The sequence below is a fragment of the Puma concolor genome, chromosome B4 (genome assembly GCF_028749965.1).
Source record: "Puma concolor isolate L17-30 chromosome B4, mPumCon1.1.hap2, whole genome shotgun sequence".
NCBI lineage: Eukaryota > Metazoa > Chordata > Mammalia > Carnivora > Felidae > Puma > Puma concolor.
This window is the reverse complement of record NC_141673.1, coordinates 22,171,309-22,196,476: the sequence shown is the minus strand read 5'-3', so window position 1 is coordinate 22,196,476 and position 25,168 is coordinate 22,171,309. Positions and strand designations below refer to the sequence as shown.

The 25,168-nt window shown below is 36.7% G+C and overlaps 1 protein-coding gene across 13 annotated transcripts in view; it reads right to left on the bottom strand.

Moving 5' to 3' along the window:
* ANKS1B (ankyrin repeat and sterile alpha motif domain containing 1B) overlaps positions 1–25,168 on the bottom strand; it is a 1,105,230-nt gene that overhangs the window by 531,713 nt on the left and 548,349 nt on the right. The gene's annotated exons all lie outside the window — the stretch shown is intronic.

Below are 25,168 nucleotides of genomic sequence, written 5' to 3'. Positions count from 1 at the left end.
TTAGTTTGTTCTCTGTTTTTATAAGTCTCTTTCTGCTTTTTGTTTGTTTGTTTATTCATTTTTGTTTTTTAATGAAATCACACACTATTTGTGTTTCTCTGTCTGACTTATTTCACTTAGCATAATACACTCTATGTCTGTCCATGTTGTCACAGATGAAAACATCTCATTCTTTCTTATGGCTGAATAATATTTCATTGTATACATATACATACCACAACTTTATCCATTCATCTATTAATGGACACTTAGATTACTTCCATATCTTGGCTATTGTAAACAATTCTGCAATAAACATAAGGGTACATATATCTTTTAAAATTAGTGCTTTCATTTTCTTTGGGTAATACCCAATAGTGAATTACTGGATCATATGTTATTTCTATTTTTAATTTTTTGAGGAATCTCCATATTGATTTCCACAGTGGCTGCGCCAAATTACATTCTCATCAACAAAGCATGAGGGTTCCTTTCCCCCATACCCTCACCAACACTTGTCATTTCCTCTATTTTTTATTCTAGCCATTCTGGCAGGTGTCAGGTAATATTGTGGCTTTGATTTGCATGTCCCTGATGATTAGTGATGCTGAACACCTTTTCACATGTCCATTGGCCATCTGTACATCCTCTCTGGAAAAGTATCTATTCAGGCCCTCTGCCCACTTTTAATCACATTATTTGTGCTTTGTTGGTGTTGAATTGTAGAAGTTCTTTACATATTTTTGATACTAACCATTTATCAAATGTGTCATTTGCAAATATCTTATCCCATTCTGTAGATTGTCTTCTCATTTTGTTGATGGTTTCCTTTGTAGTACAAAACCTTTTTATTTTGGTGTAATCCCAGAAGTTTATATTGGCCTTTATTTTCCTTGCCTTATGAGACATATTTAGAAAAATGTTATTATAGACTATATTAAAAATTACTGCCTATATTTTCTTTTAGGAGTTTTATGGTTTCAAGTATCACACATAGATTGTTAATGGATTTTGAGTTTTTGTGTATGGTATTAGAAAGTGGCCCAGTTTCATTCTTTTGCATGTAGTTGTTTGGTTTTCCCAGCATCCATTTGTTGAAGATACTGTCTTTTTCCCTTGTATATTCTTGCCTCCTTTGTCATAGATTAATTGACCACATAAGCATAGGTTTATTTCTGGACTCCCTATTCTGTTCTATCAATCTATGTGTCTATTTTTGTGCCAGTATCATACCATATTGATTAGTATAGTCTTATAGTATATTTTGAAATCTGGAATTGTGATACTCCAGCTTTGTTCTTTCTCATGATTTCTTTAACTATTTGGGGTCTTTTGTGGTTCCATACAATCTTAGTATTACTTGTTCTAGTTCTGTGAAAAATGTTGTTGGTATTTTGGTAGACATTGCATTGAACCTGTAATTGCTTTGGGTGATATGGACATTTTAACAATATTAATTCTTCCAGTCCATGAGATGGAATATTTCTCTATTTTTTTGTATCATCTTTAGTTTCTTTCACCAATGCTTTATAGTTTTCAGAGTATAGATCTTCCACCTCCTTGGTTAAGGTTATTCCTAAGTATTTTATTTCTTTGATGCAATTGTAAATGGGATTGCTTTCTTAATTTCTCTTTCTGCTACCTCATGATTAGTGTATAGAAATGCAACTGGTATCTGTGCATTAATTTTGTATCCTTCAACTGTACTGAATTCATTTATCAGTTCTAATAGTTTTGGGGTAGATTTTCCATGTATATTATCATGTCATCTGCAAATAGTGAGTTTAACTTCTTCTTTACCATTATGGTTGCCTTTTATTTCTTTTTTCTTGTATTATTATTGTAGCTAAGACTTTTAGTACCATGCTGAATAAAAGTTATGAATGGACCATCCTTGTCTTGTTCCTGATCTCAGAGGAAAAGCTCTCAGTTTTTCACCATTAAAGATAATGTTAGATGTGGGTTTATTATATGGCTTTTATCCTTTATTATGTTGAGCTATGTTCCCTCTAAACCCACTTTGTTAAGAGTTTTTATCATGAACTGATGTTGATTTTTGTTAAATGCTTGCATATACTTATTTAAAACTAATTTTGGGATTATTTACTCTCAAATTTTCTGTGTATAGTGAGGCTTCTCCTTATACTGTACTATATACAGATAATCAATTTCAACAATATTTTGGAAAAATAGACATCTTCCAGACAAGATGCCAGATTTGACCTCCTGCCTAAAATAAGAAGGAAAAAAGGTAGAATACATGAAATGATGGTTTGCAAGACATAAGACATGAGGAATGAAGCACAGACATCTCAGAGATAACAAATAAACAAGGTGAGTCCTATGCTTATTCAGTTTACTGCCTTGAGATAATTTCCAGGTTGTTGTACAAGAAAAGGGAACCTAGGCAGAGTGGTAGACTCCAGGATAGGAACAGATGAACCTGAGAGTGTGAGAAAACCATGGTGACTAGAGTTGTCAGGGAAGAGTATGTAAAGGAGAGAGCTGCACAGAAACAAAATGTCAAAGATCTCTAGAGGGACAACTTTGAGTATTCAGCTGAGTAATGATCAGCACAGGCATACAAGGAAACAACTCAATGCTGGTGAAAGAACTACTTAAAAGAATTAGTGGTAACAATACCAGTGCTTACCCAGAGCAGGACTAATGTCTGCTCCCATCAGTCAGATTAGAATTAGGTAATGTAAACAGAAGGACCTTGCTTAGTAGTAGAGAATAATTAGCTTTAGATGTAGTACTGCTATATTCTAACTTAATATAATTAAACAGTAATACCCAATGGATCAAACTGTTTTAAAGTAATTCACACCCATAAAAAGATCAAGAATATTTTTGGAACAGAAAAATATCCATCATCAGACAAGGAAAAATTCACAATATCTGGCATCTGATAAAAGTTACCAGGCATGTAAACAAGGAGGAAATATGACCTTTTGAAGAGATAAATTAAGCAATTAAAACTAACCCAGAACTGACAGATGTCAGAATTAGCACACAAGAAGATTAAAATATTAACACATACTATAGAAATTCTATTCCATATATTTAAAAAGTTAAACACACACACACACACACACACACACACTTCAAACTTCTGAAGACAGAATTCAAAGTCTGAGATGAAAAGTACATTGGATAGGGTATAGAGAAAATTAGACATTGCAGAAGAAAACATTAGTAAACTTAAAGACATAGCAACTGAAACTACCCAAAATAAAACACAGAAAGGACAGTAAGTATTTGAAGAAATAAGAGCTAAAATTTTTCCAAATTTGATAAAAACTGTTCTCATTTTTTTAAACAACATTATGTTGCCAAGATTTTTCTTGGTCCCTATATATCATGTGTAAACAAGGTTCTTAAAGAGTATAAAAATTCCCTCTTATGGATATATTATGATTTATCGAGCCCTTTAATTATGTTTGTAAATGTTTGTTTATTGTCATTTTTCATTATTGTAAATGATGCTATAATTAACCTTTTTCTCCACAAATATTGATTTGCATCTGATCCTTGATATACATTCTCTAAAGTAGATTTACTAGGTAAAAGGATCTGCACACATTTTAGTTTCTTAATATATACTTTAAAGCAACATTTCAGAAAGATTATACATATACAGTATATAAATTTTATTTTTTTATTATTATTTTTTTTATTTTTATTTTTTTTAAATTTTTTTTTTTCAACGTTTATTTATTTTTGGGACAGAGAGAGACAGAGCATGAACGGGGGAGGGGCAGAGAGAGAGGGAGACACAGAATCGGAAACAGGCTCCAGGCTCTGAGCCATCAGCCCAGAGCCCGACGCGGGGCTCGAACTCACGGACCGCGAGATCGTGACCTGGCTGAAGTCGGACGCTTAACCGACTGCGCCACCCAGGCGCCCCACAGTATATAAATTTTAAATTATAGTATATTTACCACATTATAGTCAATAGATAACATTATAAAAAATAAAAAAGGTATCAATGAAAAAAGTGAGAGAAATTGAGTTATTTTTATAGGTGAAGAATATAAACCCTCTAAAATCTGCCTTTCTAGTATTATTAATAGTTTAAATATGTTTCGTGTTCATTGTAAATGCTAGTTCATGTCTTTAGGCCATTTATCTATTAGTTTTAAGTGTTTTTCTTAAATCAGTTTGCATGAACTCTTTATATGTTAAGAATATTTTTCAAACATTAGTCTAAGCCTCCATTTTTACTTCACGTAACATAATTTCCAGGGTTATCACCTTTGTTCACATTAATCACTATTCATAAGTCCTAGACTTATGCTCACTTCTCCTTGAAACTGGTATTGGTATTTTGGTGGTAGAATAACCTAAGAATCAACGTACTTAGTCCTTTCATTTGTAACAGAATCCTGCTCTACTTAACCTCTCAGCTTACCTTATCTAAGAAATCTCTTTCACCTCATAAGAGAATTAAAAGTAGTTCAGATTCAATACAATGGCTAATGACCAGGGGAAAGCCTGTGTATGGAAGGGAATTTTCCTTCACACAGAGAGCTAGCTGTCAGTTACACTTGCACTTATTCTTGCAAAAGTTAATGCTTTATTTCTGAAATATGTATATTACATATCTAATTAAAGTCTGTTAGATTTATTCAATAAATAATGGTAAAGGAAAGATTTCTGGCCCGAATACCAGGAAGTGCAGTTTCGACGTGGCTCTGTCACCTTCCAGAACTCCATTTCCTTACCAGCTATAAAACGAGCATCAAACTAAATGAGCTTTAGAATTCATTTCAGCTCTGAAATTCTACAACTTGTGATTGTTTTCTAAAAGGAAGATTGCATTTCTCCCCAAAGAATTATCTTCTGAAATTGTGTGTATCTGTTTTAGAAAGGCTGGGAGTGGGGAGGGGTCAATTTTTAATGGCTGCAGATGTTTTACAGATGTTGAAGATACATTGTTTGTGCTGATAGCTGGGTTTGAAATCTCAAGAAAATAAATGCATATTTACAAGTTTCTAGCATCCATATAGTGAGTTTGGTCTTTCATTCTTCAAGATGCGAAAAGAAACCAATGTCTCCTTTGATGTCAGTGGAAGTTCTAAACTCAGCTTTAGTATGTGCCAGCTTAACACTAATAGAAAAATTGGGCCAATTTTCATCCCATCAGTGCAAAGTTGATTAAACAACTCTATTTTTAAGTGGCATGTAAAGCATTTAACTTAGTATTGCTTAGTATTAACTAGCATTAACTTAGTATTAACTTAGGGTCTAGGTTACATGCATAGATTGAGGGGAATATTAAAGTGTATGACTTAGATTTCAAACACATTATTTTCATGCATTTGAATGTTATTATGTAAACAAGGTACTGATGACTCCTTGGATATTTCTGGGGGGAAAAAAGCTTTGTAATCACTTAACTTTCTTCCAAATAATAAAATTTTATAATTTCACATTTATAAATTCTGTAAGTAAACTAAATTACTCATGTATATGCTTGTCTTTGTGTGTGTTTCTGGCAACAGTGGCTTATAATTTAAGATGTCAAATGGTTTTATAAGATGTTCATGGTTTCCTGGATTGAATCTGAAACCTCTGGAATTATTTAATATCTTGAAGAAAAGAGACAATGCTATAATATGGAGATAAATATTACTGAAAAGTCAATTGGTAGCAGTAAATGTCAAAATTCACCTTAAAATGGCACCTCTAATTATAAATTGACACTAGCAAAGCCCTAGCAGTTTCCATGATATTACATGCATTCACAATCTCCTTGCAGCTGCTGGCCAAATCTCCAGTTTGTCTCCTTCATTTGCTTTTCCTTTATGACATTTGATCAGTCAACAGTAAGAATGCTGGTATTCTCCTAAGCCAGTCTACAGTTTAAAATCCTGACTTCTTCATGTTCTTCTGAAAGTGGGGTGGGGAGAGCCACAAGTCTTTCAGAATGATATCTGTACGTATCAATCACAGCAGCCACAGCTGGGAAATTGGCCTTTGCAGAGATGAGGTTGGTTCATATATTGGAAAAGGAAAAGCTGTTTCTGATTAAAATGGAGGCAAAACAATTCATGCAGCTGGAGAGGCTTCTGAAAATTGGAAAGATTGGATTTCCAGGGTTTGGACAATGAAACAGAGAGAACTTAAGTTTATGAAAAGTAAATAGGAGAACAGGTTCAGGTCAGTTTAAAAACAGAACCTGGGGAGGTCTTATACAGAGAAAATCATACAGGCTGAATCATAGTAGGGGAGTGAATGAAGGAAAAGCCTGACTCTGAGAGATACATTGATAGAGAAATAAAGAAAGTTAAGATAAAACCCCAAGCCCTAGCATAGACTCTCATAAAGCCTGCCTGGATATGTTCACAACTGGGTAAACCCTGTGGCACCACTAAGTAGTCTCCCTTCTGTTGAGCTCCTTCTGGGGCTTGTCTCTCCCCGGAACCTCTCAGGTGAAATCCCTTCCTCCTGTGTCCTCTATAAAGTGTGGTCCGAGGACCAGGAGCACTGGCATTTCCTAATGGGTTCTGCCTTAGAAATCTAGAATTGTGACTCTCCAACACAGACCTACTGAACAGAATGCCATTTTTTCTAAGATCTGCAGTTGATTTGTATGCACATTAAAGTTTGAGAAGCACTGTTCTACAATATACACAGTGTGCTGTTTCTGTAAGAGAGGTTTTACTGTTGCATGTACAGATGACATAAAGATTTTAAGTATCCATCATTTATCCTTTAACTCAACAGGTATTCATTAAGCATAATGGGTATAGCACAGGCCCTATTCTCAAGGAGTTAGCACTTGCTACCATTTATTGAACACTTTTCTGTGTTCTGGACTGTGTGCTGTGCTTGGGTTGCAAAGGTAAATAGGACATAGTCCCTGCCCTTAGTGAGACTGTAGACATGTTAGGAAATGGTTAATGAAAAAGAAATGTTACAGTTTTAATGATAAAAACATGCACGTGGTACTGGGGTTATAGGAGAAAGAGTAGTTAGTGGGTGTATGTGAGGAAGATGGTAATCAAGTTTTATAGAAATGGAAAGGCTTATATATATGAGTTGAATCTTGGAAAAAATAATAAGGTTTTTTTCCAGGTGGAATATGGGGGTATTGAAGACAGGAAGATGGTAGAAGTAGGAGGAAGTGTGCAAGGCAGAGGGAACAACTTTAATAAAGGCTTCAGGGCAAGAAACAGTTTGGCCTATTCAGACAGTTTTAAGTAGCTCCATATGATTGGATTTCAGGTTTTGAGGAGGGTAATTTGGGGTCTGGTATTGAGAGGAAAGGCTGGAGAGCTTGACGGGGCCAGATTTAGAGGGTCCTATAGACTAATAACATTGAAGTTGATCCTACAGAGCAGCTATAGAGAAAGTCCCTGAAGGGTTTTCAGGTAGGCAATAAAAAAAGGATTATGCTTGTGTTTTAGAAACACCATTCTGGAGGATGTTTGGGGAATGATGATTAGACATCTTGGTTTTAGCATAAAGTACATGGAGAAAAGTAATGGCAGATAAGGCTAGAAATTTAAGTTTGGCTCCAGATCACAGAAAATATGACTGCCATGTTTTGGGCTTAATAGGCAGCGGGAAGTCACTGAACAGTTCCAAGCAGTAGAATGAATGCTTTAGATGGGGAAGAAATTGAAGGCTAAAGGCCAAGTTAGAAGGTTACTGCAGTAATTGAGGCAAGAGGTAATAAGAATCTGATGATTCTGAGAACAGGAATAGAAGCAGGTGCATAATTATAAGCACAGTTTCATTACTCATTTTAGGATGGCACAATTTTATACATAAATCAGATTTTTATAAATGTCTCCATTTTCACATCTTAATATAGCTTTTACTTTTGCTCCAATCACTGGGTGAGATGCTTTTAAAGTTTTTTGGGTCTCCATTCAAAAAAAGCTCTTGTTGACTTAGCTCTAAGTCCATAGTTCAGCTCTAAATGGGAATTGCACACACCAAGTTACCCAAACTCAGAATCATAATCTTGTTACATACTTGTTCCCAATCTGTCTCTTTTTGTTGTTTCCCAGCCCTGATTATGTTTCTAGGGAGGCTTCTTGGTTATTCCTTACTCACCATCAAGAAAATGTCCCTCCCTTTTCTAAGTTCCAGCCCCTTTCTACTCCCACTGTTTTATTTACACTTCAGAATCACTGATTCCACTAGACTACAGGGAGGTCAAAGTCACATTTCCAGTTCCCAGTTTCTTTAAAACAGTGTGAGTTGTAGGGAAGGTACATCTCGATCACAACTTCATACACATGACAGCTCAACCACTGCCAGACTTAGCTTTCATATGATTTGGGGCTATGGAGCTTTTTGTTGGTGTTAGATTATTCTGAATTCCTTCTGAAAGTTTTTACAAGTGTTTTAGTTTCACAATATAGAATATTTATAACCTCAGTCAAGCATCATGCTTGGTCTGACTTCCAAAATATACAATTTCAAATGGCCATTTTCTCATTAAAAAAAAAATGTGCGTGTGTGTGTGTGTGTTTAAAAAGATAGGATGAATTACTATATTCTGTTTCCTGTCTATCAATTTTCCCCATGTGACAATTTGCCTTCTGGCCTGATTGTTCTATTCTTTCTAATTCAAGACCCAATAGGCTTAGAAAATGATTAGAAACATTCACACTGTAATATTAACACTTGCAAAATCCCACTGTTCTTATCTGAGCTTTTCATTTCTGTAAAGATGCTCAGCCAGAGTGGAAGCTGCCCACACAATACTTGTATGAAAATTATACTTGCTCAATAATATTCATATCTCCACCCACTTTTGAGTGGAACAGAGCAAGCATTACGATATGCATGTGCACATTTGCATGAAAATATACCTTACACAAATTCAGGTTTGCATGCCCAATTTCAAATGCATATCCCCAGAGAAATGCACATTTAGAAAAAGCATAAATTTTCAATGTCCAGACATTTTCCTCCCCAGAAGGTGATTTTTTTTCCCCTAAAAGGGAAAGATAATGATAGCCTTAATTTATGTAGTACTTTTTTTCCATTCTTCTTCTCTATAAGAAATAGAAGTGGGGTGTTTTATGGGCAGCTTAAAAAAAGCATAAATTCTTTCTTCTTTAACATATAGATCATAAAGTGTCCCTGAAGACTGGTTCTTTAGGCAAATTCTAGAATAAAGTGGAATTTGTCAATATATTCTTTCTTTTATTATAGTCTTTCTTTTTCTTAAAGTTACCCCAATTCCTTGCCAACTCCATAGCTTACAGCCTCCTTTGATGATCTCCCAGACTATTCTTGCCATTCCCCATCCCATAGCATGACATTTTTAATTCAAAAAAAGAGGCTCACATAATCCTGTGCAGTGCTCACAACAGTCTTGTAATTCTGTAAGCTAAGAGAACAGATACTGTTAGACCCATTTCACCAAAGATTTTCTACTTCTAGCAGCTCTAATTTCTTTTTACTCTTTACCTCTTATAGTTGTATTTCTTTCATTTTCTTATTAATAATTTCTTGCTTTTTCTAAACTAATTTTTTAAATCTCTTCAGGCTTTTAAAAATATCTGTTAGAAAGTGTTCCATGACATTAATTTATCCAAAATGAATCAGGTTTTGGTTGTTGATTTTGTAGGCTGTACTTCTTAGTTTTATGTATTTTTTTTCTTAGTGTATTTTTGAATTTTGGTTTTCAGGCACCCATTCTCCTACTGCCTGCTTTTCTGCCAACCCTGACTTTTAAGAGTAAGTTTAGATCCTATCTCCAGTTTTGTATAGAACACTTTTAGTCCCTTTGCCATACAAACTGAACTACTGGATCAGAGTCAGAGCCCCCGGTTCTCAAACCTGTGTACTACTTGGATTTCTATTCCATTTATGGTTCACTACAATGTTTACCTCATTTTTCAACTTTCCCTTGTCTTTTTGATTTTTAGTCTTATACTTTATTACTCATTGGTATGTACTGTGAACTCATAGGGCCATCTTGACCAGAAGCTGATGGTATTCTCACTTTAAAGATAGAAGTGAACTGAAAGAGACTTACTACCTTGCCCCCAGTTGCAAACCTAACTAATGGTACAGTCTAGGTTCCAATTCAAGTTTTTCATTTGGCCTTGATAATCAAAATTTATTTCATTTTATAGAGAGCTGCTCTCAATGAACTGCTGATCAGCTAGTGTAAAACAAGAAAGCACATGACTAAGAGTCAGAAGACCTGTATTCAAGTTCTGATTAGGCCAATTATTACTCTCTCTTGGCTTTTGTTTGCATATTGTATAATGTCAATATTACCAAATGCCAAGCAGAGTTGTCATGAGCTTAGTGCATATGAGAACGTTTTTAAAAAATGAAAGGACAATACAAATGGAGACATATTAGTAGCTAAAAGACTTGCCTTTTTTAAAGACATATAACTAATATGTATTTATTTCTTAGAAATAATAAAATATGGATGAAAATGAAGAAAAAATACACTAAAGCAATATATTCCTCCAGATTTATCTCTATTTATATTTTTAAGTAGCAGCTTAATTGAGCACTTGTCAAACTTTACCTATACCTATATGTACCTGTTAATCAATTAAGAAACTCACTCCTCAAGGAATGTGAAGAAGTGTATTGATACAAAATCAGAGAAAGTAATATTAATGTAGTATTGGCTGTCTTAGTTTGATTTGCTACAGTCTTTACATTTCAATCCCAAGGACAAAGCTTCCATTTATATTTAATCTTTTGAACAAACTATTAGTGACTAGATCTTCCAGATTTCATTGCTGAAGCATACAAAACCTCATTTAGCTATTTGAAAGAGAAATGAGTTTATTCTAGGAATTAAGTAACTCAAGAAGCTTTGGGGAACTAGAGAGTCAAGCTTGGAGTTTCACAATCAGAAATAAGGCACCTAGGGTTAAAGCCAACAGAAGTAGTAGTCACTACTCACACTTCTTGACCATTGTAGAAGACCTACTCATTGATGTCACCCATGAGGATCAGTACCTAAGCCTAGATTTAAGACGTTTCACTGGAATGGTCCCAGAAGAACTAGACATCTCTACTACCATGCTTGTCACATGTGGCTTCTGCCTTATCAACTCCCTTCTGCCTCCAACTTTCTCAGTGGGCCCAAGTTCCAAGCAGAGCTTACCTTCAAGGGAATCTAAAAATGAAGTTTTTTCATTTTGGGTTTTTTTTCAGGCTCTATGTTAGGAAAGAGAGAGCCAGAGTAGCAAACTGCCCTAAACTCATTAGAATATACTGATAGTCCACCTTAACACTTTAGAATTAATCACTTTTGTGCACACTGTGGATTCTATAAGGAGAATAGTAGAATGGACCCAATTATCTAACATCTGAAAATAAAATGGTAAAACTAACAGAATAATTTAGTATCATTAAAATGAAACATGTTTTTTTCTCCTCTTTATATAGCTTTTGAGATAATATTTTGTCTTGATGATTATACAAAAATCTTTAGAACTTTGCTGAAAGTTTCTTTTCAAACAATGGGTAATGCACAAAATGCTTACATTAAGAATACTACAGGGAAGAGCCAAGATGGCAGAACAGCATGGAAGTCTTTTTGTATCTCGCACCCATGAAATATAGCCAGATTAACATTTAAACCATCATACACACCTAGAAAACTGATTTGAGGATTAACACAAAAATCTGCACAACCTGAACCATAGAACTCAGCAGGTACATGGCACGGAGAGGTGAACTGGGGGAGAGAGAAGCCACAGAGGGCAGGGAGCTGTTTTTGCTTGTGGAGAGAGGACATAGATGGCGGGGGGGGGGGGGGGGAGTATGGGAAAAGCACCCCCCCCCCCAAAAGCAGCTGGAGAGAAAGTGGAAAAGTGGAAACAGCTGCAGGGACTGAACTAAAAAGGGAGAAAGAAGTTTAAATTCCATTAAGACTCTATAAACAGGGGGAGCACAGAGTCTGAAACTCCATAGCTCAATATCTGGTGGTGCTCTGGTGGGAAGGGCGAATCCCCAGGAGCAGAGTAGGGTCCGGGAGGTCCTCATGCCACACAGGGAGAAGTGGTTCCACTGTTGGAAGGACATTTGGCAGAGGCTGTGCAGCCACCCAGTCCCAGCAGACCCAGAGAAAAACCACATTTGCTGGTGCTGGAACAAGGTCATTAACGGTGAAGCCTGGTGCCAGATGTGTGTTGTGATTTTCCATAATCTTTGAAACACCGTTGCTACATGATCACGTGATCTTTTTGGGGGGGCGGGTTGGCACCCAGCCACAGTCTCTGGGCATCAGTAGCAGCATGGTCCCCCGAACATTCCTGGGTGCAGCCAGGACCTGGCCATTGCTCAGTGAGATCCTCCCCCAGAGGATCTGAGTGGGTCAAAGCTGCAGTCCCTCAGAAGTGAGGGGTCAGGATACACAGCTGCATCTGAGATAAAACTCAGGAGGGAGGGGCCACCTGGCAACTGACGGCTTGGTCACAGACAGTGTAAAAGCAGGGAGTGGATGGAAGCCAGAGACAAAGGACAGGTGAATGATTGCTGGTTGGGGAGAGCACAGAGTTCTGATACTAGAGACTGGGTAGCTGGGTGACACCAGTTTCACCCCCCCTGCACATATGCATACACACCTAAAGTACACAACAATGCACCCTCGGAAGCTAAGTGGCGCCATCTGGTGGAGAATGGAGTCATTACACTAAGCCCCGCCAAACAGGGCCAACCTTGCTCTTCAGGAACACCACAAATCTCTCTACCTGCTTAGTTTGCAGACTATAAAGATGGAACTATAAAGTTCCATCTATATGCTGTTTACAAAAGACCCACTTTAGACCTAAAGACACCTTCAGATTGAAAGTAAGGGGATGGAGAACCATCTATCATGCTAATGGTCAACAAAAGAAAGCTGGAGTAGCCATCCTTATATCAGACAATCTAGACTTTAAAATAAAGGCTGTAACAAGAGATGAAGAAAGGCATTACATCATCATTACGGGGTCCATCCACCAAGACGACCTAACAATTGTAAACATTTATGCGCCAAATGTAGAAGCACCCAAATATATAAATCAATTAATCACAAACATAAAGAAACTCATTGATAATAATACCATTATAGTAGCGGACTTCAACATCCCACTTACAACAATTCACAGATCATCTAAACAGAAAATCAACAAGGAAACTGGCTTTGAATGACACACTGGACCAGATGGACTTAGATATATTCAGAGCATTTCATCTTAAAGCAGTGTAATATACATTCTTCTCAAGTGCACATGGAACATCCTTCAGAATAGACCACATACCGGGACACAAATCAGCCCTCAACAAGTACAAAAAGTACAATAAGGACAAAAAGATCAAGATCATACCATGCATATTTTCAGACCACAAGTTTCTATGAAATTCAAAATTAACCACCAGAAAAAAATTGGAAAGATAACAAATACTTGGAGACTAAAGAACTTCCTACTAAAGAATGAATGAGCTAACCAAGAAGTTAAAGAGGAAATTAAAAAGTACATGGGAACCAATGAAAATGATTAACACCACAGCCCAAAATCTCTGGAACGCAGAAAAGGTGGTCATAAGAGGGAAGTATATAGCAATCCAGGCCTTCCCAAAGAAGGAAGGTCTCAGATATACAACCTAACCTTACACCTTAAAAAGCTGGAAAAAGAACAGCAAATAAAACCCCAAACCAGCAGAAGACGGGAAATAATAAAGATTAGAGCAGAAACCAATGCTATCAAAACCAAAAAAATAGTAGTAAAACAGATCAATGGAACCAGAAGCTCGTTCTTTGAAAGAATAAACAAAATTGATAAACCTCTAGCCAGTTCAATCAAAAAGAAAAAGGAAAGGACCCAAATAAATAAAATCAAGAATGAAAGGGGAGAGATCACAACCAACACAGCAGAAATAAAAACAATAATAAGAGAATATTATAAGCAATTGTATGCCAATAAAATGGGCAATCTGGAAGAAATGGACAAATTCCTAGAGATATATACACTACCAAACTGAAACAGGAAGAAATAGAAAATTTGAACAGTCTCATAACCAGTAAAGAAATTGAATTGGTCATCAAAAATCTCCCAAAAAACAAGAGTCCAGGGCCAGATGGCTTTCCAGGGGAATTCTACCAAACATTTAAGGAAGAGTTAACACCTATTCTCTTGAAACTGTTCCAAAAAATAGATATGAAAGGAAAATTTCCAAACTCTTTCTATGAAGCCAGCATTACCTTGACTTCAAAACCAAAGATCCCACTAAAAAGGAGAACTATAGACCAATTTCCCTGATGAAAATGGCTGCAAAAATCCTCAACAAGATATTAGCCAATCAGATCAATAATACATTAAAAAAATTATTCACTACGACCAAGTGGGATTTATAGCTGGGACGCAGGGCTGGTTCAATATCTGCAAAACAATCAATGTGATTCATCACATCAATAAAAGAAAGGACAAGAACCACATGATCCTCGCAATAGATGCACAGAAAGCATTTGACAAAATACAGCATCCTTTCTTGATAAAAACCCTTAAGAAAGTAGGGATAGAAGGATCATACCTCGAGATCATAAAAGCCATATATGAAAGAACCCACACTAATATCATCTTCAATGGGGAAAAACTGAGAGCTTTCCCCCTAAGGTCAGGGACAAGACAGGGATGTCCAGTCCCAACACCGTTATTCAACATAGTATTGGAAAACTAGCCTTAGCAATAAGACAACACAAAGAAATAAAGGCATCAAAATCGGCCAGGAGGAGATCAAACTTTCCCTTTTCACAGTTGACATGATACTCTATATGGGAATCCCAAAAGAGTCCATCAAAAAACTTCTAGAACTGGGGGCGCCTGGGTGGCTCAGTCGGTTAAGTGTCCGACTTCAGCTCAGGTCATGATCTTGTGGTTCACAAGTTCAAGCCCCGCGTCGGGCTCTGTGCTGACAGCTCGGAGCCTGGAGCCTGCCTCCGATTCTGTATTTCCCTCTCTCTCTGACCCTCCCCCCATTCATGCTCTGTCTCTCTCTGTCTCAAAAAAAAAAAAAATTAAATAAATAAATAAATAAATATTAAAAAATAAAAATAAATAAAAAATAAATAATAAATAAATAAATAAATAAATAAAAATTAAGAAAAAAAAACTTCTAGAACTGACCCATGAATTCATTAAAGTCGCAGGACATAAAATCAATGCAAGAAATCAGTTGCATTTCTATACACCAATAATGAAGCAATAGAAAGAGAAATCAAGGAATTGACCCCATTTACAATTGTACTAAAAAACATAAAATACCTAGGAATAAATCTAACCAAAGAGGTGAAAAATCTATACACTGAAAACTATAGAAAGCTTATGAAAGAAATTGAAGATGACACAAAAAAATGGAAAAAGATTCCATGCTCCTGGATAGGAAGAACAAATATTGTTAAAATGTCAATACTACCCAAAGCAATCTACATATTCAATGCAATCCCTATCAAAATAACACCAGCATTCTTCACAGAGCTAGAACAAATAATCCTAAAATTTTTAGGGAACCAGAAAAGACCCCAAATAGCCTAAGCTATCTTGAAAAAGAAAACTAAAGCAGGAGGCATCACAATACCTTCAAAGACTTCAAGCTGTACTACAAAGCTGTAATCATCAAGACAGTATGGTGCTGGCACAAGAACAGACACTCACATCAGTGGAACAGAATAGAGAACCCAGAAATGAACCCATAAACGTATGCCCAACTAATCTTTGACAAAGTGGGAAAGAATATCCAATGGAATAAAGACAGTCTCTTCAGCAAGTGGTGCTGGGAAAACTGAACAGCGACATGCAGAAGAATGAACCTGGAACACTTTCTTACACCAGACACAAAAATAAACTCAAAATGGATGAAAGACCTCAATGTAAGACAGGAAGCCATCAAAATCCTCGAGGAGAAATCAGGCAAAAACCTCTTTGACCTTGGCCGCAGCAACTTCTTACTCAACACGTCTCCAGAGGCAAGGGAAACAAAAGCAAAAATGAACTATTGGGACCTCATCAAAATAAAAATCTTCTGCACAGAGAAGGAAACAATCAGCAAAACTAAAAGGCAACTGACAGAATGGGAGAAGACATTTGCAAATGACATATCAGATAAAGGGTTAGTATCCATAATGTATAAAGAACTTATCAAACTCAACACCCAAAAAACAAATAATCCAGTGAAGAAATGGACAAAAGACATGAATAGACACTTCTCCAAGGAAGACATCCAGATGGCCAACTGACACATGAAAAAAAAAATGCTCAATATCACTTATCATCAGGGAGATCAAATCAAAACCACAATGAGATACCACCTCACACCTGTCAGAATGGCTAACATTAACAACTCAGGCAACAACAGATGTTGGCGAGGATGTGGAGAAAGAGGATCTCTTTTGCATTGCTGGTGGGACTGCAAACTGGTGCAGCCACTCTGGAAAAGAGTATGGAGGTTCCTCAAAAAATTAAAAATACAATTACCCCATGACCCAGCAATTGCACTACTAGGTATTTATCCAATGGTTCCAGGTATGCTGTTTCAAAGGGGCACAGGCACCCCAATGTTTATAGCAGCACTATCAACAATAGCCAAAATATGGAAAGAGCCCAAATGTCCATCAATGGATGAATGGATAAAGAAGATGTGGTATTTAGGGGTGCCTGGGTGGCTCAGTCAGTTGGGCGTCCGACTTCGGCTCAGGTCATGATCTTGCAGTTCATGGGTTAGAGCCCCAAGTTGGCTCTGTGCTGACAGCTCAGAGCCTGGAGCTTGCTTCGGATTCTGTGTCTCCCTCTCTCTCTCTGCCCCTCCCCTGCTCATGCTCATGTCTCTCAACAATAAATAAATGTTAAAAAATTAAATTAAAAACAGATGTATAATAATACAATGGAGTATTACTCGGTAATAAAAAAAATGAATTCTTGCCATTTGCAACTACGTGGATGTGACTGGAGGGTATTATGCTAAGTGAAATTAGTCTGTCAGAGAAAGACAAATATCATTTGACTTCACTCACATGAGGACCTTAAGATACAAAACAGATGAACGTAAGGGAAGTAATGCAAAAATAATATAAAAACAGGGAGGGGGAAAATATAAGAGACAAATATGGAGAACAAACTGAGGGTTACTGGAGGGGGTGTGGGAGGGAGGATGGGCTAAATGGGTAAGGGGCATTAAGGAACCTACTCCTGAAATCATTGTTGCACTATATGCTAACTAACTTGGATGTTAAATTAAAATAATAAATTAAATTAAAAAACAGACAAACCTATATCTGAATTTCTGCCCTTTCCCTTACTGCTTTGTGAATTTGAATAAAATATTTAAGTTAAAAAAAGAATACTGTGATTTCTCTTTAATATATTTTTAATCAAATAAAAAAAATCAAAATGACCTATTTCTGTTCAGAAAAAAATGCAATTGCATTTCATGTTTTTAAAGTTCTTATTTAAATTCCAGTTAGTTAACATACAGTGTAATATTAGTTTCAGGTGTACAATATAGTGATTCAATACTTTCATACAACACCCAGTGCTCATCACAAGTGCACTCCTTAATCCCCATCTTGCATTTCACTCATCCCCCCCACTCACCTCCCTTCTGGTAACCATCAGTGTGTTTTGTATAGTTAAGAGTCTGTTTCTTGGTTTGCTTCTCTCTCTCTCTCTCTCTCTCTCTCTCTCTCTCTCTCTCTCTCTCCCCCAGCTTCCCTCCCTCTCTTTCTCTCCTTCCTCTGTGTTCTTTTATTTTGTTTCTTAAATTCCACATATGAGTGAAATCATATAGTATTTGTCTTTCTCTGACTGACTTACCTCATATATTTCATTTCTTAATATAGGAAGAGTCCTTAAAATTATTCTACCAATATCGGGGCGCCTGGGTGGTGCAGTCGGTTAAGCGTCCGACTTCAGCCAGGTCACGATCTCGCGGTCCGTGAGTTCGAGCCCCGTGTCGGGCTCTGGGCTGATGGCTCAGAGCCTGGAGCCTGTTTCGGATTCTGTGTCTCCCTCTCTCTCTGCTCCTCCCCCGTTCATGCTCTGTCTCTCTCTGTCCCAAAAATAAATAAACGTTGAAAAAAAAAATATTCTACCAATATCTAATACAAGTTTTCAAACTTTCAGAGCTTTACCTTGTTATATATTTCAAAGTAATGTCTAAAATTATAGATGTGTATCTTTTAAGTCTATAAATGAAACACATTTCAAACACATTCAGTGAGCAGGAATGGAAAATTAAATAGCCTTTGAGACTCCTCAAGAACATATTCAGTATCTCATGATTCATAATTGTTTTTAAATGGATGGTTGGGGCACCTGGGTGGTTCAGTTGGTTAAGCGTCTGTCATGATCTCGTGGTCCGTGAGTTTGAGCCCCGCATCGTGCCCTGTGCTGACAGCTGAGAGCCCGGAGCCTGCTTCAGATTCTGTGTCTCCCTCTCTCTCTGCCCCTCTCCCTTTCATGTTCTCTCTCTCAAAAATAAATAAACATTTAAAAAAATGGATGGTTTATTTCTCTATTATTTGAAATTTGTTATCATAGACATATATTTGAACCTCAAACAGTGTCCTTGACATTTATGAAAAAGCCTTAAAGTTACTTTTCCTTTTCTCATTTGCTTCTCTCCCAGGTCAATGGACAAAATGTTAAGACCTCTACTGCAAGGCTATTCCTTTTATCTGTCCTCTGAATCTCATTGCCTTCCGCTTATTTTGGATTTCACTTACTCAATTATCACTCTCTTCTCAGCATCTGCAACCTTTTCCTCTAAAGTAGTTCTTTCCCCTCAGCATATAATCATGTTCAATTCTCTCCCATGGTAAAAATAGACAAAACAAATCATAAAATAGCCCCTCAAATATGTCTCCTCTGATCTATAATCCTTGTTTTCTCTTTTCCTTCACATCCAAGATTTTTAAAGATTAGTTGTTTCCTAGCATCCCTCAACTAAAGTGTGGCTTCTGCTCCTGTGCTCCAATGAAGCTGCCTCTGAAAGCATCACTAGTGACTGTTTTGTTGCCATACTCAGTGGGCACTTTTGAGGTTTTTTGGAGTTAACCTCTAGGCAGCATTTGATATCATTAATCAGATACTTCTGTAAGTTGATGGCATCATGAGGAGGAACAAGCCACGTTCCCAGACTTACCACATGGAAGCGTGCCCACCTTACATTCAATTGAACTATTATGTGTGCAAGAAATAAATTTATGTGGTATTAAGCCACTAGGATTTACAAATTGTTATAGCACCTAGCATTATTGCCTGACAAACACATGGGTCTTAGTAGGTTATTCCTTATCTGGTCTCCCCAATTAGTCTCAACTGTCTCTCCATGAACTCTGTGGTCCAGCTACAGAAAACACTTTACATGCACGCGCGTGTGTGTGTATGTGTGTGTGTGTGCATGCCCTATTGCCCATACTATTCTTAATTCCTTTTTCCATATTATCTGTTGACATACTTACTCTTTTAGCCTTACAGCATCCGAGAAAGTTTTCCTGTTCCTGACAAGCATATTTATTCCCAATGCACCTCATATACCCCCTGCTATGGGGTAATGTTTATATCTCCCCAAAATTCGTATATTAAACTTATTCCCCAATGCGATGGCATGTGGAGGTAGAACCTTTGGGAGGTGTGTTGTGAGGATAGAGTCTTCATGAGTGAAATTAGTGTCCTTTTAATAAAGATCCCAGAAATCTCCTTCATCCCTTCTGCCATGAGGACACAGCACTAAGATTGCCATCTATGAACCAGGAAAAGGACCTTCACCAGACGCTGAATCTGCTGGCACCTTGATCTTAGAGTTCTCAGGCTCTAGCACTGTGAGAAAAAAATTTGTTTCTAAGCCCCATCAGGTTACATTTTTATAGTAGTCTAAGCTGACTAAGACATCCCTCCATTGTAGCACTCATAACATTGTATCAAAATTGTTTGAGAGTAGACACCATGTATTTTAGGCAGCATTCCCACCACCTGTAACAATATCTGCCACTTGATAAGGTTCTTGGGTTTGTGGAATATAGGAATTATAAGAATTGCAGGTATGCTTTGTTAAACAAGGTTCAAAGGATAAAATACTGGACCCATAAATGAAATTTTACATGAACATTAGATTCTGGCAAAGAAGAAAACATCTGTAATCTCATTTAAAGGAAATAAAATATAAAGCTATTTAAGGAAAACAGTAAACTCTTACCTACCACTGTTTTTAAAGATTAGTATGGGCAACAGCTACATGATTACATATCCTTTGTATCTAATTTTTTAGAGGTGATTTTCTATGCACAAAAATAATACTTGCATATGATCAGTCACATTTTTTTTGTATTCCAGTTGTACTAATATTTTAATTAGCTATAAGCAATAGGAAAGAGATTTATCTAGTCTGCTCTGGAAGTGCTAATATGATTTTAAAAAAACAACTAAGAGCCCTAATTTTGTTGTCAATTTCATATTCTTATAATTACCTCTTAAATAGGTGGCACTTTTCTCATGGTAATCATTGCTGTTTTCAAATTGCTTAAAAATAAGAAAAGCATTTAAGCTAATTCTTAGAACAGATAAAACTGTTTATTTTGACACTTGTCAGCTATGGACCATGTCCTTTCCAATTCTGAAAAGGACAACCTGGAAACTTATGCGTTAAGAACAAATAATTTAATAATTTTAGGGGTGACTAAAAATGAAACCACTTTTAGGTGTCAGATAAGATGATCCTAATTCCTCTTCTCTCAAAGGTACCGGCCAGTGACACTGGTTGGGGTATTATCGAATGGTTACTGTGCCAGTGGCTCAGTAAAGCAGTCTGAAGAGTCAGATGGGTAAGATCTAGGGGCTTGAGGAATAACTCCTTTCTTCCTCTCTAGATTTCTCTACAACTGAACACTTGATAACAGGAGGAAATGTAGGAAATGTTTTAGAAGAGGTAATATTAATTGGAAAGTAGACAAAACCATTTAGCAAGTGGGTTGTAATGCAAGAAATAGCTTGGAGGAACAATGGAAAGTGATGTTAGTATAGTTAAAGGTTCAAGTTGCTAAATATATAGAAAAAGAACAGAAGAATATAAAGATTCCAGACTCTGTCAGAAGGAATAATGGAATTTGAAGAGTATAAAAGACTTTAAAGAGACAGCATTTTAGCTAAACCCTTTCATTTTAAAGAGAAGGAAACTGACCTTTAAAAAGGTTAAATCACTTGACCCAGGTTGCACAGAGAGTTAGTGAAAATAGTGTCTATTGGTTCCTACAGTGGGGATGGGGAAGAACATATAAGGGAAGAAAGGAAGTGGGTCTCTTTTCATTCTGATCCAAAAACGCAAATCCTTTAAAAAGGTATGCAGACCTTAAAAAAAAAATCTGGCATTACCTGCAGAGCTGAACCAAATGGTTAGTATCCAGGCTAGGCCAGAAAAATGTACTTTGTGAAATTTCTTTTTGTGTATGGATAAACCTTCATTAAATTAGTTCATGCTTGCTTTTAAATTATTTCACACCTGTCTTAATCACTGGGTAGAAATGGATTCATGAAGCGTTATATAAAGTTTGTAAAATCGGCTGAGAGCTTCACTGGGCTGAGAGATATTTTTCCGACTGACTTGGATAACTCATGCTACATAATTCAATTTTAAAACATGGGTATGTTCTTAAAATGTTATTGAGAAGTAATACTTAAAAGCATAAATGAGAATGAACTAAACATCAAGCATTATGGTGAATATCTGAAAGGAAAAATCTTTACTCAGACAGTGAAATACTGAAAGACTTCAGAAAAACTACACAGACTTGAGGCCTGCCATAATCACTTTCTTGCAGCCACCAAAAAGTCAGCTTTGTCTTTAATGAATGTGATGAAACTTGCTTTCTTATTTTCATTATCTCTTGTAATCTGTGTTGCATATAATAAAAAGGATAGATTATCAAAAAATCAAGATATCTTGAGATGCCACTCCCATCAGGCAAAAGACTCAGCTGGAAATAAAAATCACACTATAACAGTCTTAGAGAGATCTCCAAAGTCCACTAATTATTCACTTAAAAGATTAAGCATCTAGAGATTATTCGAGTTCGCCAACCATCAATGGCATTTTTGTTTTGTATATTGGTCCCCTAAACTTTTCCTGATGTATATGAAGGGTATTTCTGTTAAGAATCTAGATTTTTTCTAAATATTTAATTTATAGAGTATTACAGCTACAGCATAAGATTCTCAATAATTCTTAAAAACTTACTTTATGAGGCATTTATGTGAAGGGTAGGGTTGACCCTGTAATTTGCTTTATAATTCAACTGTAAATTGACTCCCACTCCCACACAGGGGTCTTATCCTCTTAAGTTCAGTGTATACAAAACAGAACCACACTACCCAAGCCCAGGTTACCTTCTCCTAACTGGAATCTTTGCTTCTCTTCAGTATAAATCTTACAAGGATATCGGACAAATCTCATTTGAGGCAGCATGGAGTGATGTAGTCTTTAGAGTCAGATATATATGGGTGAAATGCTTGCTTTACTCCATTTTATTGTGAACTCTTAGATGAATTTATTTCCCTTAAGTCTGTTTCCTTATCTGCAAAACTGAGATAATACCAATCTCATAAATTTATGAAGAGTAAATGCATGCACTGCCTATAAAAATCCTGGCGTATGGTAGACACACAATAAGTGGTAGTGCCTGTTACTATTATCATCTTATATTACACTGCTTTCTCATGTCACTTCATACTCAAAAACCTATGAGTCCCCCTGGCCATATAAAATTAAATTTAATCTCTTCTGTTGTGCTTTTTAATGCTTTCTGTATTCTGCTCCAATTTCATCTCCTCTCCCAGGATTCCAGAGCATAAACCATAACTCTGGTCAGCCTAGTTTCTTTTTGGTCTCTCATTCAGCATGTCAATTTTGGGATGTTGTCACTGTTCTTTTCCTTCACTTTGCTTGCTATGTCCTCCTTCCTATGCCAGGACCTGCCATTCCTTAAGTTTCACTTCGTGTCCCATCCATTTCCTCTGTAGAACAGTCCCTTGATGACTACTGTCATCTTCTCTAGCTCCCAGGGCCAGCTGTCAAAGGAACTGGGAACTTGGTGGCATTTGTCTCTAAAGTACTCTTCTTTTCCCTATCAGAGACTGCCTTCTTTCTGTGTAATACTACCACTTCAGGCATCCATCACCTAGAAGACCACTATTTGAAAACCAAAATAATTTTCTTTTCCATTGAGGTTCCTAGGATTATAGTCCAATGAAAAGATGTATTTATGTTTATGTAGACTATCTTGATTTCAGCTAAGCTCCTTATTGACACATGGGTTTCTCCTCTGCCTCATATAAGATAAAAGAAGTATCTCACAAATCTTATGAACTAGATACTAATATAAGTCATATAATAGCATAATGTGAAATACTTTATCAGGAATATATTAATAAATGATTCTACACTACCAGGAAGGAAATCTTTCGTTATGCCACAGGGGTCTGATGTGAGCCACAGACCCTTTCCTGTTCATTAGGGACATCATGAAGTAATACAGCAATTCTCAAATAGAGATTCCTGGGTTCTACTCCAGATCTGATGAATCAGACATTTTTGGGTTAAAGCCTAGGAAACATATAATTTCTTCTCATGTGACTTCTGATGCACCATAAATATAACAGGAAAGCATGTTCTTCAAAATAAAAGATCTAGATTTAAAGTCTGTTTCATTCTACGTGATGTAAAACTTCTCGGAGCCTCAGTATTTCTTCATGGTGAGTATTAAGTAAGGTGATAAATGTACAGTGTCTGGCACATAATAGGTACTTGTCAAATAGGAGCCACTTCTCTCTAATTTGGATGAATACCCAAAAGAAATGCTTATCAAATTCATGGTTGTGACAATACTGGGAAGGAGAGTTAATGTGACAAATGCCAAAATGACCTTAAGTCCTGGACCACTGGGCCAAACACCCACAGTATTAACATGGATAAGATTAGACAGTGGGCTTTGGTTGCAAAATCAACTGCACAAGTAGAAGATAGGGGGCCTGTGAAGTAACAACATTGTACAGGAAAAACCCACAAAACTTTTGTTTCTGTTGACTTCAAATTGAATGAAAGAGAAGTATGTGATTCAAATAATCTGGGATAGAGAATTAAGAAGTTGGGAGGAGGGGGCGCCTGGGTGGTTCAGTCAGTTAAGCACCCGACTTTGGCTCAGGTCAAATCTTGTGGTTTGCGAGTTCAATCCCCACATCGAGCTCTGCACTGACACTGTGGAGGCTGCTTGGGATTCTCTCCTTCCCTCTTTCTTTGACCCTGTCCTGCTCTCTCCCTCTCTCTCTTAAAATAAATAAACTTTGTGTGTGTGTGTGTATATATATATATGAAATAGGGAGGAAACCAAATAAAGACTCCACTAAACAACAGAGCTATAGGCCAGTATCTCAGATGAACATAGATGCAAAAGTCCTCAACAAAATACTCGCAAACTGAATTCAACAATACATTAAAAAAAATCATTTACCATGATCAAGGGGGATTTTTTACTGAGATGTAAGCATGGTTAAATATTTGCAAATCAATCCATGTGATAAATCACAGTAGTAAGAGAAAGGATAAGAACAATATGATCATTTCAACAGACACAGAAGCATTTGACAAAGTACAACATCCATTCATGATTAAAACCCTCAACAAAGTAGGGTTTAGAGGGAATATAACTCAACATAATAAAGGCCATACATGAAAAGCCCACAGCTAATATCATCCTCAATGGGAAAACACTAAGAACTTTTCTCCTAAGGTCAGGAACAAAACAAAGATGTCCACTGTCATCACTTTTATTCAACATAGTACCAGAAGTCCTAGTCACAGCAATCAGACAACAAAAAGAAATAAAAGGAATCTGAGGTGCCTGGGTGGCTCAGTTGCTTAAGCATCTGACTTCAGCTCAGGTCATGATCTCATGGTTTGTGGGTTCGAGCCCTGCGTCAGGCTCTGTGCAGACAGTTCAGAGCCTGGAATCTGCTTTGGATTCTGTGTCTCGCCCTCTCTCTCCCCTCCCCTGCTCATGCTGTCTCTCTCTCTCTCTCAAAAAACAAAAATTAAAAAAAAAAAATAAAATGAATACAAATTGGTAATGAAGAAGTAAAACTCCCTATTTGCTGATGACATGATACTAAATATATAAAACCCAAAGACTCCACCAAAAAAACTGCTAAAACTAATA